The following is a 16,716-nucleotide window of genomic DNA, read 5'->3' as shown; positions in this document are numbered from 1 at the left end:
GGGCGCGCGCGAGGAGGAGCTGACGAGGGCGCACGTGCGGGGCGCACGCGGGACGACGCTGGTCTGTGGAGGAGACCAGCGGGGTGCGGAGAAAGAACCTAAATAAAATACCAACGGAGACTAGCAGTGCCTGACGGCGTCTTTTATTACACTGCTGTCAGAAGTGGACTTTTTCAAGGCAAAATAACATCGAGGAAGATGGCCGAGAACTTGAAAAAGCGTAACCCACTTGTTACGTCTTCCGTAGATGAAGAGACGGCTGCCTGCGCACGTCCTCCAGCGACCACGTGGCAGGCCGCCACCATCTTGAACATCGCGGCGGAGAGGTGGCCGTGCGCTGCCATCTCGGAGGCGCCGCGTGGTGTGCGTCCTGCTGCTGAGCAGCTGTTTTGCGGGAACGAGCCGCAAGGAGAGGACGCCGACGCTGCTTCACCACCTTCAACGAGAGAGCGCCGGAGCCACGGGGGAAGCCGCCATTGCTGCTGCTACCGGGGCGGGAGCACCCCCGTCCTGGCTCGTGTGCGAGACACCGGAGCAGTTGCGGGAGGACGCCGCGCTCATCGTCTGAGTTCTTCGAGGCGTCTCAAGTCACCACCCTGCCGTCCTCTGCTCGCTGCAGACCCGGGCGAGTCGTGACGATATGCACCCGGCCCTAACACACACCTCACCCATCTTGCGTGTGCGATTGTTTGTTATGGCTCGAGATTGCGGAGCGCGGTTCGGGCTGTGTGTGTGTGTTGAGGATGGACGCGCTGTCTGCTTGTGTTTGCTCTGTGTCAAATAGTGGTTATGCATTGCGGCATGGGGATGTTATCTTGATGGCGAAGTTAAGTAATAATTCGGTTGCGTCGCGTGTCCCGAGCCCGTTACCATCCCGTGGCTTGCCGTGTGCGACGTGTTTCTTTTGATGATTTTTTTTGCTGCAAGGTACGACAGGGTTAACGGTGTGTTGTCTGCCTGCAGCTCTGCTTGCGATTGTGCATAATGTACGTCCTGTGTGGAACTTTGCTGCTTGTAATCGCGATATGCTGACTGCACGTACTGTATAGACTGTCTTTCTGTACGGATACGGAGTGCGGTGCATTGTTCTGACCATTGGGTTCGGGATTGTTATTAGTTATGCGTACCTGTTCGGAAATTGGTCAATTCATTGGGGGACCCTAATTTTTGGTTGTATGGGTGTTCGTGCACACGAGATTGCATGTGTGTTCATAGGAAATTGCGAGTGTTGAGGGATGAGGGCGTTGTTGGTGGCTCTGCCGTCAAGGGTGATGGGGCCGTAAATTGCCGCCAAGTGGCGTCGCTCTTTCCGTTGATTGCGTGCGGCCAGGGGTTGCATTGCGAGTTGATGTGTATGAGCAATGTGTCTTAGTCAACTATGGGTAAAAAATGTCCCCGATACGACTGCTGTGCGCAGCGAGCTGCGGCGATGCGTCGTATCGTTGGGGGTTGTTAAAACGTGACAGGGGATGTGTGTTGTGACCCCCAGCAAGGGGCAGCTGGGGTGCACGCACGGGAAAAACTTCCGAATTGGTCGCACGTTGGGCCGCCATTTTGGCTAGCGTGAGAAATCGCAGGGATGCGCTCGGCGCATGGGGCCGCCATTTTGAGCGCGCTCGGGAAACCTCGGTGGAGCGCTTCCCGCGTGCCGCCGCCATTTTGAGTATACACGTCGAGCCGCGGAGATGCGGTTATGGATCTCATCCCTTGACTCTCGTGTTGCGCTCTAACTTGTGTGCGTGCATTGCGTGTTGTGCGCAATGCTGGCGTGTTGGCGCCCATCGGGGTTACAGGAGCATAGTGGCCCGTGTCTGACTAAGGGGGGGGTGTCATTGCACCAGCATTTTGGGACTGAGATGCTGGCTGGGTTCTATTCTGGGGCCAATATTTCACCAGTATACGCCTGCCTTTGTTGAGTGGGTGATGCACGAGTTGTGGTCACATCGGGCTATGGCCGATGGCTGACCTGACAGCCCGGAGGCGAGACACTCCGTGGTATGTCTCAAACTAATGGGCCGTGTGCTCATATGGCTCGGGGAGTCGGGGTTCCGTCGTGCAGTGGCAGACTGTTTAACCTGGTGGGCCGGAGGCTCACGGAATTCAGGAGTAGTGGTTCCGTTACGTTGCAGCGAACGGTGAGACCTGGCTAACATGGGGCAGGGATTCCCCTTGTGGGTCCTCCAGCGGGAAGGGCCACGGACTTGTTCCGCTCTGGGTTATAACGGTATTGAATGTATAGGGGAACTAGTCCTGCAGATCCTAGTCAGGGATATGGATATTGTGGGGGTTCAAGTAAATGGAATATGGCCTAGGTTAGCGGAATGCGACGGGTCCGGGGTGATTGCGAGGACGGCAGTGAGGACACATGCTGGACAGCCTATTGGTGATAGTAATCTTAATTCTATCTTAATTTTGGAGCTTTCGTGACTGCAGGAATTATTCTTTGGTTCTTTCGGTAAAGTCACGTATAAAGATAAAATAATAAATTAAATAATAGCATACGACGTTTCGATTGCAACACAAGCAATCATCATCAGGTATAATGAAATAGCGACACAAAATCTAACCAGAAAAACACAGACAGACATATAAGCAGACAGATATCACCAAGATACACAGAGAGAGCAACACAGGTACAGAGAGGGGTGATCGTCTCTGTGGGGTGGCCCACTTTAATTCTAACTTAGCAATCTTTGAAATACGTAATCGACCAGGCTATGCGTTACTTGTGTGTTGACCGACTCTCTGTGTCGTTTTACATAACATTTCGATACTTTGCTAGGTTGTTTAATTTAGTGTGTTCTTTCTCCCTCTAAGCCTGCGTACTTTACTACGCGTCTCTTCGTACTCATTGACATGTACATTTTTTCTCTAACCCCTCGCTCTCTCTGCCTCCGCCCCCCTCTGTCTATTTAAGGCCACCCCACAGAGACGATTACCCCTCTCTGTACCTGTGTTGCTCTCTCTGTGTATCTTGGTGATATCTGTCTGCTTATATGTCTGTCTGTGGTTTTCTGGTTAGATTTTGTGTCGCTATTTCATTATACCTGATGATGATTGCTTGTGTTGCAATCGAAACGTCGTATGCTATTATTTAATTTAATATTTTATCTTTATACGTGACTTTACCGAAAGAACCAAATAATAATTTCTGCAGTCACGAAAGCTCCAAAATTAAGATCGAACCACTTCTAGGGGGAAGTTCTGAGTTTGCCTTTTTCTCTCTCTCTGGGTTTTTTTGTTCTCTCTCTGCCGGTATATTTGGTGTGATTTTTTCTGTCTACACTCGTTTTTTGTCGTTCTTGTGTTCTGCTCTGTCTGTGTGTCTCCGTTCCTCTTGTTTTTATGTTTTGTCTTTCTTTGGAATTTTCACACTTACATTCTAACTTAGCAATCTTTGAAATACGTAATCGACCAGGCTATGCGTTAATTGTGTGTTGACCGACTCTATGTCTCGTTTTACATAACATTTCGATACTTTGCTAGGTTGTTTAATTTAGTGTGTTCTTTCTCCATCTAAGCCTGCGTACTTTACTACGCATCTCTTCGTACTCATTGACATGTAAATTTTTTCTCTAACCCTTCCCTCTCTCTGCCTCCGCCCCCCTCTGTCTATTTAAGGCCACCCCACAGAGACGATCACCCCTATCTGTACCTGTGTTGCTCTCTCTGTGTATCTTGGTGATATCTGTCTGCTTATATGTCTGTCTGTGGTTTTCTGGTTAGATTTTGTGGTGCTATTTCATTATACCTGATGATGATTGCTTGTGTTGCAATCGAAACGTCGTATGCTATTATTTAATTTATTATTTTATTTTTATACGTGACTTTACCGAAAGAACCAAAGAATAATGGTGATAGTAAACCTAAGTTGTTCAGAATGCGTGTTGGGGAGTGCGACTCCATATCGTAAAGATATTGGCTAGGGAACATTGCCCCGTGGGGGGTCGAAGGGGTCTGGCCTTGCCAAGGGATGAACCTTCCCTTGTCTGTAAAGCGTCAGACTATAAGATGCTGGGGTGTGTCCATTGGTGATGGGATAGCACGGGATGGAGCGTGGCTGAGTCGTTGCGATGTGCCATTGTCTCGTCCCCGAAATTGCACTGGCCGAGTGGATGGCCAGTGGACGTTGCTGTGGTTGGATGACCACGGTGCGGGCGAAGGCAGGTTAAATGTTGCCGCTGGGGAGCGTTGCTCTCTCCACGCGAGGGTGTGCGGCCGGGGCTGTGTTGAGAGTGACAGTGTGTAGATGCTGTGTACGTGAGATGTCTGTGCTGGTCCTCAAGGGAGGACTGCTGATGGGCAAGAGCAGGAAAATGTTTGTTGTCACGTGTAAATCATATTTTTTTTGTTAAAATGTAGATACTGGGGCATCCATCGCGTCGATTTTTGTGTATTTATTGGTTTTCTCCTTACGATCAGATTAGGATCATCTCCACTACCCTGGGGCCGGGTGGCTGTCGTGTACGACATGCGGATGTGCGTTTGTGGTGCTGTGCCTCAGGGGGTTGGGTTCTCCTTTTTGTCACAGATCTTCGGCGCCTGCCACACTGGGTGTCACCGGTTGTGCTAACCGGATGTGGACTTGAAGGGGGAGTGGAGCGCCTGTTCGTCACTCCTGCTCTACCAGTTGTTCTCTGAAGTTGGACTTGAGCCAGGCGGATGGACCAGCAACACGGACACGCTCGAAGACACCGCATTCCTGATTATGCGCATCTGCCGTTCTTGCGTGTCGGTTACCGTTGTTGTGCATTGCCTTCCATTCCTTAATTCTTTCTTGCTTGTTGCACGGAGGATGGGCCGGTGTTCCGTACCGGATCCTGATCTTCTTCTTCTTTAGTGCTGCCTAACGGCGTGTGCGACTTCACGATGATATTGGTCCCGGTCTAGCACGGCGTGTAGAGTTTGTGCTGTTGTTAATTGTAGCCATGTTTTGATGTTACTGAGCCATGTCGTTTTTGGCCGTCCTGGTCGTTTTTTCCCTTTGATTTTTCCTTCCAGGATTTGTTTTAATAGCTGGTATTTGTGGTCGTTTCGGGCAATGTGGCCTAGGTAGTAACACTTCCTGCTAATGATGGTCTTCAGCAGTTGCCTGTCAGTGCCCATATCTTGCAGAACTTGTGTATTGGTGGTTTTGGCTGTCCATGGGATTTTCAGCATTCTTCGATACAGCCACATCTCGAAAGCTTCGAGCCTTTTTGTTGCTGTTGTTGTCAGTGTCCACGTCTCTACTCCGTACAGCAAAATTGACCAGATGTAGCATTTCAGTGTGCGCAGTTTCAGTGATGTACTCAAGTTGCGGTCTGCAAGGAGTGTTTTCCATTTAATAAATGCTTGCCTTGCTTGTTCAATTCTGCTCTTGATTTCGACTTCATGGTTCAACTGATCGTCGGATCCTGATCACTTCCCTTTAATTAATTGTGTTTGTCGTTGTACTCTCCGTTGTGTCTGGGGTGATTCCTGATTGTGATGCCGTCGCTCGCATTATTTTATCCTATTGCAGCCGGGACGGCTGGCTTTTTCATCAGGGGGGGGGTCATGTAATGCGAGCGTAAATTTGGTTGCTGCTGGGCTCTGTCCCAATCACACGGCCCAGGGTATTGGGGGGCGGAGCCCGGTATGGGGGGCGTGTGGGAGGGGCCGCCGTTCACCTCGGCTCCAATGGGAAGCGAGGTGAAGGGAGGTGGAGCCAGCAGGGCAGTATGGGAAGGCCCATACTGCCCTGTCACGTGGGAAAGAAGATATAAGTGGGAGCCCGGAAGAGATCGGGGTCAGTTGTTGGAGTGAAACGGGACCATGTTGGGTGGCCGCCGCGCCATCAGCTACGTGGCTGATGGGGCTTCGGCACACCATCGGCCAGCGGTGTGCGGAGCGGGGAGGAGTGGAGTGACTGACAGGAGAGCGCGTGCGGGGCGCGCGCGAGGAGGAGCTAACGGAGGAGCGTGCGCGGCACGCGAGAGGAGCGTGCGCGGCACGTGAGAGGAGATGCTGGTCCCTTGTCAGGACCAGCGGGGTGTGAGGAAGAGTGGAGGAGCTGAGGAGGGAGCGCGTGCGGGGCGCGTGCGAGGAGCTGACGAGGGAGCGCGTGCGGGGCGCGCGTGAGACGACGCTGGTCTGCAGAGGAGACCAGCGGGGTGCGGAGAAAGAACCTAAATAAAAGACCAACGGAGACCAGCAGTGCCTGACGGAGTCTTTTATTACATATGGATGGCTTCATGGACGAATCTTTGTCGATAGCCAGTAGGCTTGCAAAGTACCATCGTCTTGATTGGATCCAATCAAAACGATCACCTTGCCATACATAGCAGGGGTAACCAAAAATATTTCCAAAATCATGAACAAACACAAGATCAAGGTCAGATTTAACACAGTACATACAATTCTGGATCTGATCCCCTCTGAAGGACAAGATTCCTGACATGTAATATCCTAGCGTTTACAAACTAAGCTGTATCTGCAGCAGCAGTTACATTGGGGAAACTAAGCGACATGTCTCAGACCATGTTCGTGAGCATAAGGCAGATTTGAAACACAGTAGGACCAATACTTCTGCAGTGGCCGATCATCGTTTTAATGCGGCTGGCTCACACAAAATGTTTTTCTCCCCTTTTTCCTGATGACGACCGCTTGTGTTGCGATCGAAACGTTGTGGTTTTTGTTTCGATTTATTTAAGGTTAGAACCAGGCTAAAGTCTACATTATAGACTGCTATTACACTCACCAGCATAAAAACCAGGCGACAGTCTATATTATAGACTGCCAGTACACTCACCGAAGTTAAGAACCAGGCTACAGTCTACATTATAGACTGCCAGTACACTCACCGAAGTTAAGAACCAGGCTACAGTCTACATTATAGACTGCCAGTACACTCACTCCGATTTAGAACCAGGCTACAGTCTACATTAGTGTTTTTTTTATTTACTTTATTTTTATTTTTCTATCTACTTGACTTTACCGAAAGAAACAAAGAATATGCCGTACTCAAATTGTAAATGTTGTAGAGTAGCAACAAATTGGCGTTTTGTTTCCGTGTGTGTCTCTCTCTGTGCGTCTCTCTATATGTGCGTCTCCCTGTGTGTGTCTCTATGTGTGTGTCTCTCTCTTTGTGTCTCTGTGTGTGGGTCTCTATCTGTGTCTCTCTGGGTGTGTCTCTCTCTCTCTGTGTGTCTCTCTCTATGTGCGTGTGTCTCTCTCTCTGTGGTTGTCTCTCTGTGTGTGTATCTGTGTCTCTCTCTATGTGGATGTCTCTCTCTGTTTGTGAGTTGTACCTCTGTGTGTCTCTCTCTCTGTGTCTCTCTGTGTGTGTCTCTCTTTGTGTGTCTCTCTCTGTGTCTCTCTCTCCATGTGTGTCTCTCTCGTTGACATGCTGGTCTCTCCTAGTAGTTGCTCTTGCCGTTTTTTTGGTTTTTGTTACCCGGTTCTCTGACATTGACATGCTAATCTTCTAATTGGCACAGCCCCCGGTTGCTGGAGCGTCTCACATTGACTGCTAATCTCTTACATTTACATGCAAATTCCATTTCTAGCTCTGCCTACTTACCTTTGGGTTGAGCCCACCTGAAGCCTATATAACCTCTTGTTGCAGCAGCTTTCTCCTACCTCAGCAGTTCTCCTGATGTTTGTCTCACCTGATGACGATTGCTTGTGTTGCGATAGAAACGTCGTGATCTATACATTTTATATCTACGTGACTTTACCGAAAGAACCAAAGAGTATGAAATCCATTACTAATTGGCTGTGTCGGGTGGTGGAGGGTTACGACACATTTATACATACGCGATCTAACCCAAAAACCTTTATTATAGTGCAGCGCTGAGTCTATGGTGCAACACTGAGCTCTATGGTGCAGCACTGAGTCTATGGTGCAGCTCTGAATCTATGGGCAATGCTGCTTGTTGTTCATGGAGAAGTTGATTCCAGTGGAGGGGTAAAACGAGGGAGATGGACCAACGACGGGAATGGGCACAGGGAGAAGGAGGAATGGACCCCCAAAACCAAACCGAATGCGTCGCGACGTTGACTCAGAAAAATGACCTCGGGTCACCCGCCTTGTCAAACTGACGCGGCATCGCACGTCCCGGCTGCTCACTCAGAGCCGCGTGCTGGGGCCACCAATGTCGGCAGGGTCCCCCATCTTGAGGCCCCCAGGAGGAGGAAGAGAAGGAGTCTGTGGAGGCCACCCGCCCTGAGCGAGCCGGTAGAGGGCCACCAGTGGGAGGCTTAGGCAGGGCACGCCGGCCAGTAGCACCACCACCGCCGCCATCCAAGACGGGTACGGCCTCACCTGCTTCTCCGGAAACTTGTCCTGCGTGTGTGCGCATGTGTATGTGTGTGGGGAGCGGTAGTGTAGCGGTTAGCATGCTGCGCTACAAACCTGGTGATGCGAGTTCGATTCCCGCTCATGGCCAACATCAGTGACGATTATCTGAACCGGTCCTGGGCCTCCTCTAAGTCGGCTCAGCCTCAAATGAGTACCTGGTATGGTAGACAAAGGTGGTCTGGCATGGTGCTGGCTAGTCACCCCCTTGTGTGCTGTGCTGGCCTTAATAGGCGCTCGCTAACAGTGCTTGTCCCAACTATCTGTTAAGGCTATGAGGGGGATTTTTGTCTTTATGTGTACGTGTAGATAGTGTTATAATGATATTACGCTTATTTACCCCGCAAAGACTCACCGAGCATCAAGACTCTTTTTCAGGAGGGTTTTACCAATATTTTTCAGTTGCGGGGAGGGGGGGTTATGTTGTTGCTGCTGCTGTGTAGCCCACAGAGTCACACATATACCCATCGACTCACACAGAGACTCAGACTCACACATAGACCCACAGACTCATATCGAGACCCATAAAATGGTACAGACACCCACAGACTCATACCGAGACCCACAGCCACATACAATAACCCATAGATTCACCACACACACCCACAGACTCATATCGAGACCCACAGATTTATATCGAGACCCACAGACTCATATAGAGGCCCACAGACTCCTACAGTGACCCATAGACTGATACAGAGATCCACACTCTACAGTGAGGGAAAAAAGTATTTGATCCCCTGCTGATTTTGTACGTTTGCCCACTGACAAAGAAATGATCAGTCTATAATTTTAATGGTAGGTTTATTTGAACAGTGAGAGACAGAATAACAACAAAATCCAGAAAAACGCATGTCAAAAATGTTATAAATTGATTTGCATTTTAATGAGGGAAATAAGTATTTGACCCCCTCTCAATCAGAAATATTTCTGGCTCCTAGGTGTCTTTTATACAGGTAACAAGCTGATATTAGGAGCACACTCTTAAAGGGAGTGCTTTGTTACCTATATAAAAGACACCTGTTCACAGAAGCAATCAATCAATCAGATTCCAAACTCTCCACCATGGCCAAGACCAAAGAGCTCTCCAAGGGTGTCAGGGACAAGATTGTAGACCTGCACAAGGCTGGAATGGGCTACAAGACCATCGCCAAGCAGCTTGGTGAGAAGGTGACAACAGTTGGTGCAATTATTCGCAAATGGAAAAAACACAAGACCTGTCAATCTCCCTCGGCCTGGGGCTCATGCAAGATCTCACCTCGTGGAGTTGCAATGATCATGAGAACGGTGAGGAATCAGCCCAAAACTACATGGGAGGATCTCAAGGCAGCTGGGACCATAGTCACCAAGAAAACAGTTGGTAACACACTACGCCGTGAAGGACTGAAATGCTGCAGCGCCCGCAAGGTCCCCCTGCTCAAGAAAGCACATATACATGCCCGTCTGAAGTTTTCCAATGAACATCTGAATGATTTAGAGGACAACTGGGTGAAAGTGTTGTGGTCAGATGAGACCAAAATGGAGCTCTTTGGCATCAACTCAACTCGCCGTGTTTGGAGGAGGAGGAATGCTGCCTATGACCCCAAAAACACCATCCCTACCGTCAAACATGGAGGTGGAAACATTATGCTTTGGGGTGTTTTTCTGCTAAGGGGACAGGGCAACTTCACCACATCAAAGGGACGATGGACGGGGCCATGTACCGTCAAATCTTGGGTGAGAACTTCCTTCCCTCAGCCAGGGTATTGAAAATTGGTCGTGGATGGGTATTCCAGCATGACAATGACCCAAAACACACGGCCAAGGCAACAAAGGAGTGGCTCAAGAAGAAGCACATTAAGGTCCTGGAGTGGCCTAGCCAGTCTCCAGACCTTAATCCCATAGAAAATCTGTGGAGGGAGCTGAAGGTTCGAGTTTCCAAACGTCAGCCTCGAAACCTTAATGACTTGGAGAAGATCTGCAAAGAGGAGTGGGACAAAATCCCTCCTGAGATGTGTGCAAACCTGGTGGCCAACTACAAGAAACGTCTGACCTCTGTGATTGCCAACAAGGGTTTTGCCACCAAGTACTAAGTCATGTTGTGCAGAGGGGTCAAATACTTATTTCCCTCATTAAAATGCAAATCAATGTATAACATTTTTGACATGCGTTTTTCTGGATTTTGTTGTTGTTATTCTGTCTCTCACTGTTCAAATACACCTACCATTAAAATTATAGACTGATCATTTCTTTGTCAGTGGGCAAACGTACAAAATCAGCAGGGGATCAAATACTTTTTTCCCTCACTGTATATTCATCTGCTAAAGCAAATTCAATGGGAGGCTGATTGAAGCTCGGATGCGGTCATGGGATGGCTCCCTATTGGTCAACTATGCTATGTATGCTAATGATGTGGTGATAACTGCTCACTCAGGAGGAGTTGGAGATTTTGCTGCTTAACCTGGAGCATGCTACTAAGAGGTGGGGCCTTATCACCAGTCCCAACAAAACAAAGCACCAGCCTGAGTATTTTGTATCATCAAACACTCCATCCCATCAACTCCACATTGTTGATGGAGCAGTTGTAGAGAGAGTGGAGAGTGTTACTTCCCAGGGCAGTGAGCTTATGACCAGCTCCGGTTTGACAGCAGAGACCTCACTCCGAATCAGTTGGGTGGCATTATATTTTCATCAGCTGCGTAATGCTTTGTGAAAGATACCTGGTCTGTCGCTCCACAGAAAGCTTCGAGTCTTCTCGGCCAGAGCCATGCGTTCCCTTTATTATAGTTTGAGAACGTGGACCCCCCAAACGGAACATCTGCGTTGGCTATAAACATTCAGGCTGGCCTGCCTACGATCCCTCCTGGGTTTAACCAGGCTGAATTGTGTGAGGAGCTCACAAAACCTTGAAAGATCTGGACAAATTGCCATCAGTGAGCTCCACCTGCAGGCGTCTGCATTGGCTGGTTCGTGTAGCCAAAATGCCTAGTCACCGCATGCCCACGCAGCTTTTGTTTGGCCAGATAGAGGGGGCTAAACGGGCATGGCATCGGCTAGAAAAGAGATGAACTAATGTGCTGAGTGAACTTTCTGATGACTGGTAGCAGCAGTGTCAAGTGGAGGAGGCTCGTGAAGGATGCTACTGGGCCGTTGTAGGTAGGTGCCCTCCAACAACAGTGGAGGGCAGAGCAGCGATGTTCACATATGTATGTTGAACTTCTTTCCCACCGTACATAGCCAATCGTGCTCTGCTCAACGATGAGCAGAGCAAGTTGGCAGAGTAGGGACAGGTGGTGCATCTGCCAGTCATATCAGTCAGTCAACCCATGACACCTGGGTCTGTTCAGTAACCTGCCAGCAGGCGTTTGGCACTTCACGTGATAGCCTCAAAGTGTACACAGCCTGGCACAAGTACCATGGTGACATCACCGCCACTTAGTGGTGAATGGTGGCTGTTATTGTTGTTGTTGATACAGAGCAAAAGAGAGCGTCTCATGCACTCACGTAGTCTGGGTTCCAGGTCTCGTAGGTGAAGGGAGTGCTGGACTGCATGGCCACATAGGCTATGAAGATGATGACCAGGAGCAGGGGGCTGATCACGCACCACATCACCCGCCAGTAGAGGTTAGGCCTGCGGCCTGTCATGAACTCCAGGTCACTGCTGAACCTGCACAGAGAGAGACAGACATAGAGGTAGCCACAGAGATATACACTGATAACACCTGGAGAGAGATAGAGACATTAAGACAGATAGAAACGAGATACAGGGTGGTGCAATGGCGACACTTATAAGTGTAATTTGTGATGTGTAACGCCGTACAAGAGTCACTGCTCTCGAAGAAAGACAAAGGATGAATCAAAGGCACCCAGAGGAACCACAAACAGGCCGGAAGGCAGGAACAACCAAATGATGAGGAGCCAGCACACCAACAATTTCCCAAGCTCTGCGGTCCCCTATATACAAAGGTGTCATTGAGCAATCAATGATGAGTGTTCATATGTGGGAGGAAACCGCAGCACCTATAGAAAACCCACACATGAGAGGGGGAAACACTCTATCCCGTACAGACGGAGGAACAGGTGGAGTCAACATTTTCCCTGTACCACCCTCTCCTGGCAAAGCCAGGGTACGGCCAATGCTCTACATCCACGGGAGTGGAGTGTGAGCAACACCTGTGTGTGATCCACCACGTGTGCAGTTTAAAGAAGGGAGATTGGGCTCACTGCCCCACTCGAGTGGGGACCGCGAGCGGTGTAGATGTCGGCTGAAGGTTTTTTACCACGAGCGGCAAAAAAATGTCTATCAAACGGCACCCACCTGCAGTTATTCCGAAGACGACCGTAAGGGGAGAGATCAGACCAAACTCCCGGATGGGTGTTGTAATGCAGCAAACCCTTTCCTCTCGCGGGTTTAGTTATCGAGATTTTTGCGGTTTCGTGCCAATGTACTGAGTGACAGAGTTTGCTGATTGCGCCCACCCCTGTGGCTCGACCACACGAAGTTGACCGCGAGATGCCAGTACAAAACGCGTCGTGACTACACTGCTCGTGATGACGCTGCTGTCACGGAAAAACACATGCAGTGCAGTCTCACCTCCATCTCTTCTGTCTCGTCTCCGTCTTGTCTCCATCTCACCTCCATCTCTTCTCCGTTTCATCACGCCTCCGTCTCGCCCCTGTCTCGTCTCTGTTTAGCCTTGCCTCCGTCTTGCCCCCGACGAGTCTCCGCCTCGCCTCCGTCTTGTCTAAGTCTGGCCTGGCCTCCGTCTCGTCCCCGTCTCACCTCTTCTCGCCTCCGTCTTATCTCCGCCTCCGTCTTGTCTACGTCTCATTTTTGTCTTGCCTCACCTCCGTCTCGTTTAAGTCTTGTCTCCGTCTTGTCTCCCCAAGCGGCACTATTGTAGGTCCCAGGTCACGTGCCGGTTTTCTCAGCCTCCAGTGAGGAGGCAGTGAGGCTCAGCCAATCACGATGAGTGATGCTCGTAAAGCCAGCGCATGGCTGAATGTTTCTAATAAACCATTTAATCAAACGGCACCCACCTGTGGTAGCCATAGACGTAGATGACCGCAAGGAGCTCGATCATGACAGTGAAGAGGAGCGGTAGGGAGCCCACGTAGCTGTCAAACACAATGAGCCAGTAGCTGCCAGAACCCAGCGTGAACAGCAGGCTGATGAGGAGGCTAACACCGCAGATCAGACCTGGGACGTGGGGTGCAGGGCAATTCATGGCGCCCGTGAGGCTCAAAAGAGTGGTGACTTTGTTGACTCACACAGAGACCCATAAACCCCACATAAAGACCCGTAAACTCACACAAGGACCCGTAGACCCCATACAGAGACCGATAGACTCCACACAGACAACTGTAGACCCCACACAGAGACTCACAAACCCCACACAGTGACCCATAAACTCACACAGAGACTCGTAGACTCACACAGAGACCCGCAGATTCCACACAATGACTCAAACTCACACAGAGACCGGTAAACTCACACAGTGATCCATAGACCCCAGACAAAGACCCATAGACCCCACAAAGAGACCCGTAGACCCCACACAGTGACTTATATACTCCACACAGAGACCCACAGACCCCAAACAGAGGCCCGTAGGCCCAGAGGGCAGGGCGTGTAGTGACCTGAGATCGCCTCATTGGGGAACCTGGCCGGGAAGACGTGCAGGTCGAGCAGTGGGGTGAGGATGCTCTCGATGTGGCCAAACATGGAGGAGAGCCCGAGCATGAAGAGCATGACAAAGAAGAGTACGGACCACACCTGCACATGGGGATGCACATCGGCGCTCCGGGTTAGTTCATCAGTCTCCGTGTGGGGTCTATGGGTCTTTGTGTGAGTCTTTGGATGTCTATGTGAGTGTATGGGCCTCTGTGTGAGTCTATGGGACTCTGTGTGAGTCTATAGTTCCATATGTGAGTTTTTGAGCCTCCTTGTGAGACATGGGTCTCTATGTGAGTGTCTGTTTCAGTCAATCAGTCTCTATGCAAGTCTATGGTTTTATTACACTGCAGGGAATCGGGTCTGTGCGCGATACTTTAAATTCCTCTTGTGATACGTTTTTACTCTTTGGTTATTTCAGTAAAGTCACGTAGAAAGAAAAATAAATGAAATAATAGCATACGACGTTTCAATTGCAACAGAAGCAATCATCATCAGGTACGAATGAAAGAGAAAACAAACCTAGCAAACTTAGAAATATAATGCAATACAACACAGAGAGTCGGCTAACATAACAGTCAACGCCCTACCTGGTTGATTACGTTCTTCCAAAGATTGCTAAATTTGAGAGAGAGAGACAAAACACAGACATGGAGATACATAGACAGACACATAAGCAGAGAGAGAGATAACACAGAGACACACAGAGAGAGACACACATAGATATACAGAGAAACAACGCTTCTGTATCCAGGCCTGAAATAGACAGAGAGGGGGGCAGAGAGAGAGGGGGCTTTGGTGACTGCAGGAAATACTAGCGCGACAACACAAGGACACAGAGAGAGAGAGAAAACACACTTAATCAAACAAACTTAGTCAACTTCTTGGTTCTTTCGGTAAAGTCACGTAGAAGGGAAGTAATAAAATAATAAAAATAAAACATAATAAAACAATTCTCACGACGTTTCGGCCACAACGCAAGCAGCCATCCTCAGGCGAAGAATGAAACACCCCAAGCTTGGAGCGTATATTTAAGCTGGGTTAGAGGGGGGGGAAGGTGGGAAGAAGAGCGCCTAAACAAAATAATTTGCATATCAAGAGGAATTCAGCATATGGAAAATGCGTAGGAGGTGGGCGGGGGGGGTTCCAAATCAATACTATGCCCGTGCATTATGCAGGATTAGCAGCATCAAAGGGGGGGGGGGGAAGGGGGGGAGCATTAACAAAGGAAAGGAATGTTAATAGTATGTAGCTGTAGTTACTAAACAACCACGTAAAAAACTACAGTATAAACTGCATGACAAACTAAAGTATAAACTACATAGCATCATCAGTAAACTTACTATACTCTACAATAAGCTGAGTTACTAACAGTAAGTAATACATGAAAAATTCTACGTTGTAAAAAATTATATAATATGCTTCCATCTAAACTTTATTCTCTTACATCACACGCGTCTATACCGTACTATATACTTCCATAGGCAAAACCAACATTAAATTACATACTGTATTGCTATAAACCACCCTATACCTTATACATTTTTAATATAACACTATGTATTATTCTACCCACCCTAATGTGTATCAAAATGGTTTATTACGTCCTTCCAGTGATTGCTAAGCCAGAATCCATCTTCTCGGTTAAAATTGTCTCTGTGTTTGTAAATGTGGATCGCCTCATGTACGAATCTCTCATGATAGCCAGATGGCTTGCAGATAACCTCTGTCTTGGAGAAGTCAATGTCATGTGAGCCCACTGAGTTGTAACAGTGATCTGCCACGGCTGAGGTGTTTGTCCTACAGTGTTTCAGGTCAGCTTTATGTTCACGGATGCGGTCCGAGACATGTCGTTTGGTTTCCCCAATGTAACTGCTACCACAGAGGCAACTTAGTTTGTAGACACCAGGGTACTGTATGTCTGGAACCACATCTTTTACAGACGGTACCAGATCACGGATTTTATGTACTGTGTTGAATCGGACCTGGATCTTGTGTTTAATCAGGATTTTGGAGATCTTTTTTGTGACCCCAGCAATGTAGGGTAAGGTGATGGTCTTGAAAGGCTCCTCAACAGGATCCTTCTTGGTGGTTGGAGTGATGGCTTTGCGGATTGTGTAGTCGGAGTAACCATTAGCCTTAAGAGCTTGGCGTACGTGTTTGAGTTCACTGGAAATGTGTTCATGGTCGGAGATGCATTGGGCTCTATGATATAGAGTCTTGATGAGGGAATTCTTCTGGGATGGATGGTGGTGGGAATCCGGTTTTAGATAAGCCTCCGTGTGGGTGGCTTTCCTGTAGACAGAGTGGCTCATTGAACCATCAGGTCTCCTTTTGATTAGGACATCCAAAAAGGGTAGCTTGCCATCATTTTCGACTTCCATGGTGAATCTGATGGCTGGGTGTATGGAATTGATATGGTCGAGAAATTGGTCTAGAGCAGGCCGGCCATGTGGCCAGATGACAAAAGTGTCGTCTACGTACCTCTTCCATAAGGTCGGGCGTAGAGTGGCAGTCTGGATGGCGTCCGTCTCAAATTTCTCCATGAAGATGTTGGCTACAACCGGAGATAAGGGGGAGCCCATTGGGGTGCCCTCAATTTGCTTGTAGAAGGTTCCATTCCAGGTGAAGTATGTATTGGTTAAGCAGTGTCTCACCAGGGGGGGTACCCCAGCATTCAGTCCTTGATGAACCAAGTCTTCAATGATTGCGATGGTGTCAGGCACAGGCACCTTGGTGAACA

General features: G+C 49.0%; 1 pseudogene; it reads right to left on the bottom strand.

Moving 5' to 3' along the window:
* Positions 1 to 7,621: 7,621 nt before the first annotated feature.
* Positions 7,622 to 16,716, bottom strand: part of LOC144944355 (sodium-dependent neutral amino acid transporter B(0)AT1-like) — a 165,940-nt pseudogene continuing 156,845 nt past the window's right edge.

This window comes from Lampetra fluviatilis, chromosome 2, assembly GCF_964198595.1.
Source record: "Lampetra fluviatilis chromosome 2, kcLamFluv1.1, whole genome shotgun sequence".
NCBI classification, from domain to species: domain Eukaryota; kingdom Metazoa; phylum Chordata; class Hyperoartia; order Petromyzontiformes; family Petromyzontidae; genus Lampetra; species Lampetra fluviatilis.
The sequence above is the reverse complement of the archived record's forward strand: the minus strand, read 5'-3'. Positions and strand labels throughout refer to the sequence as shown.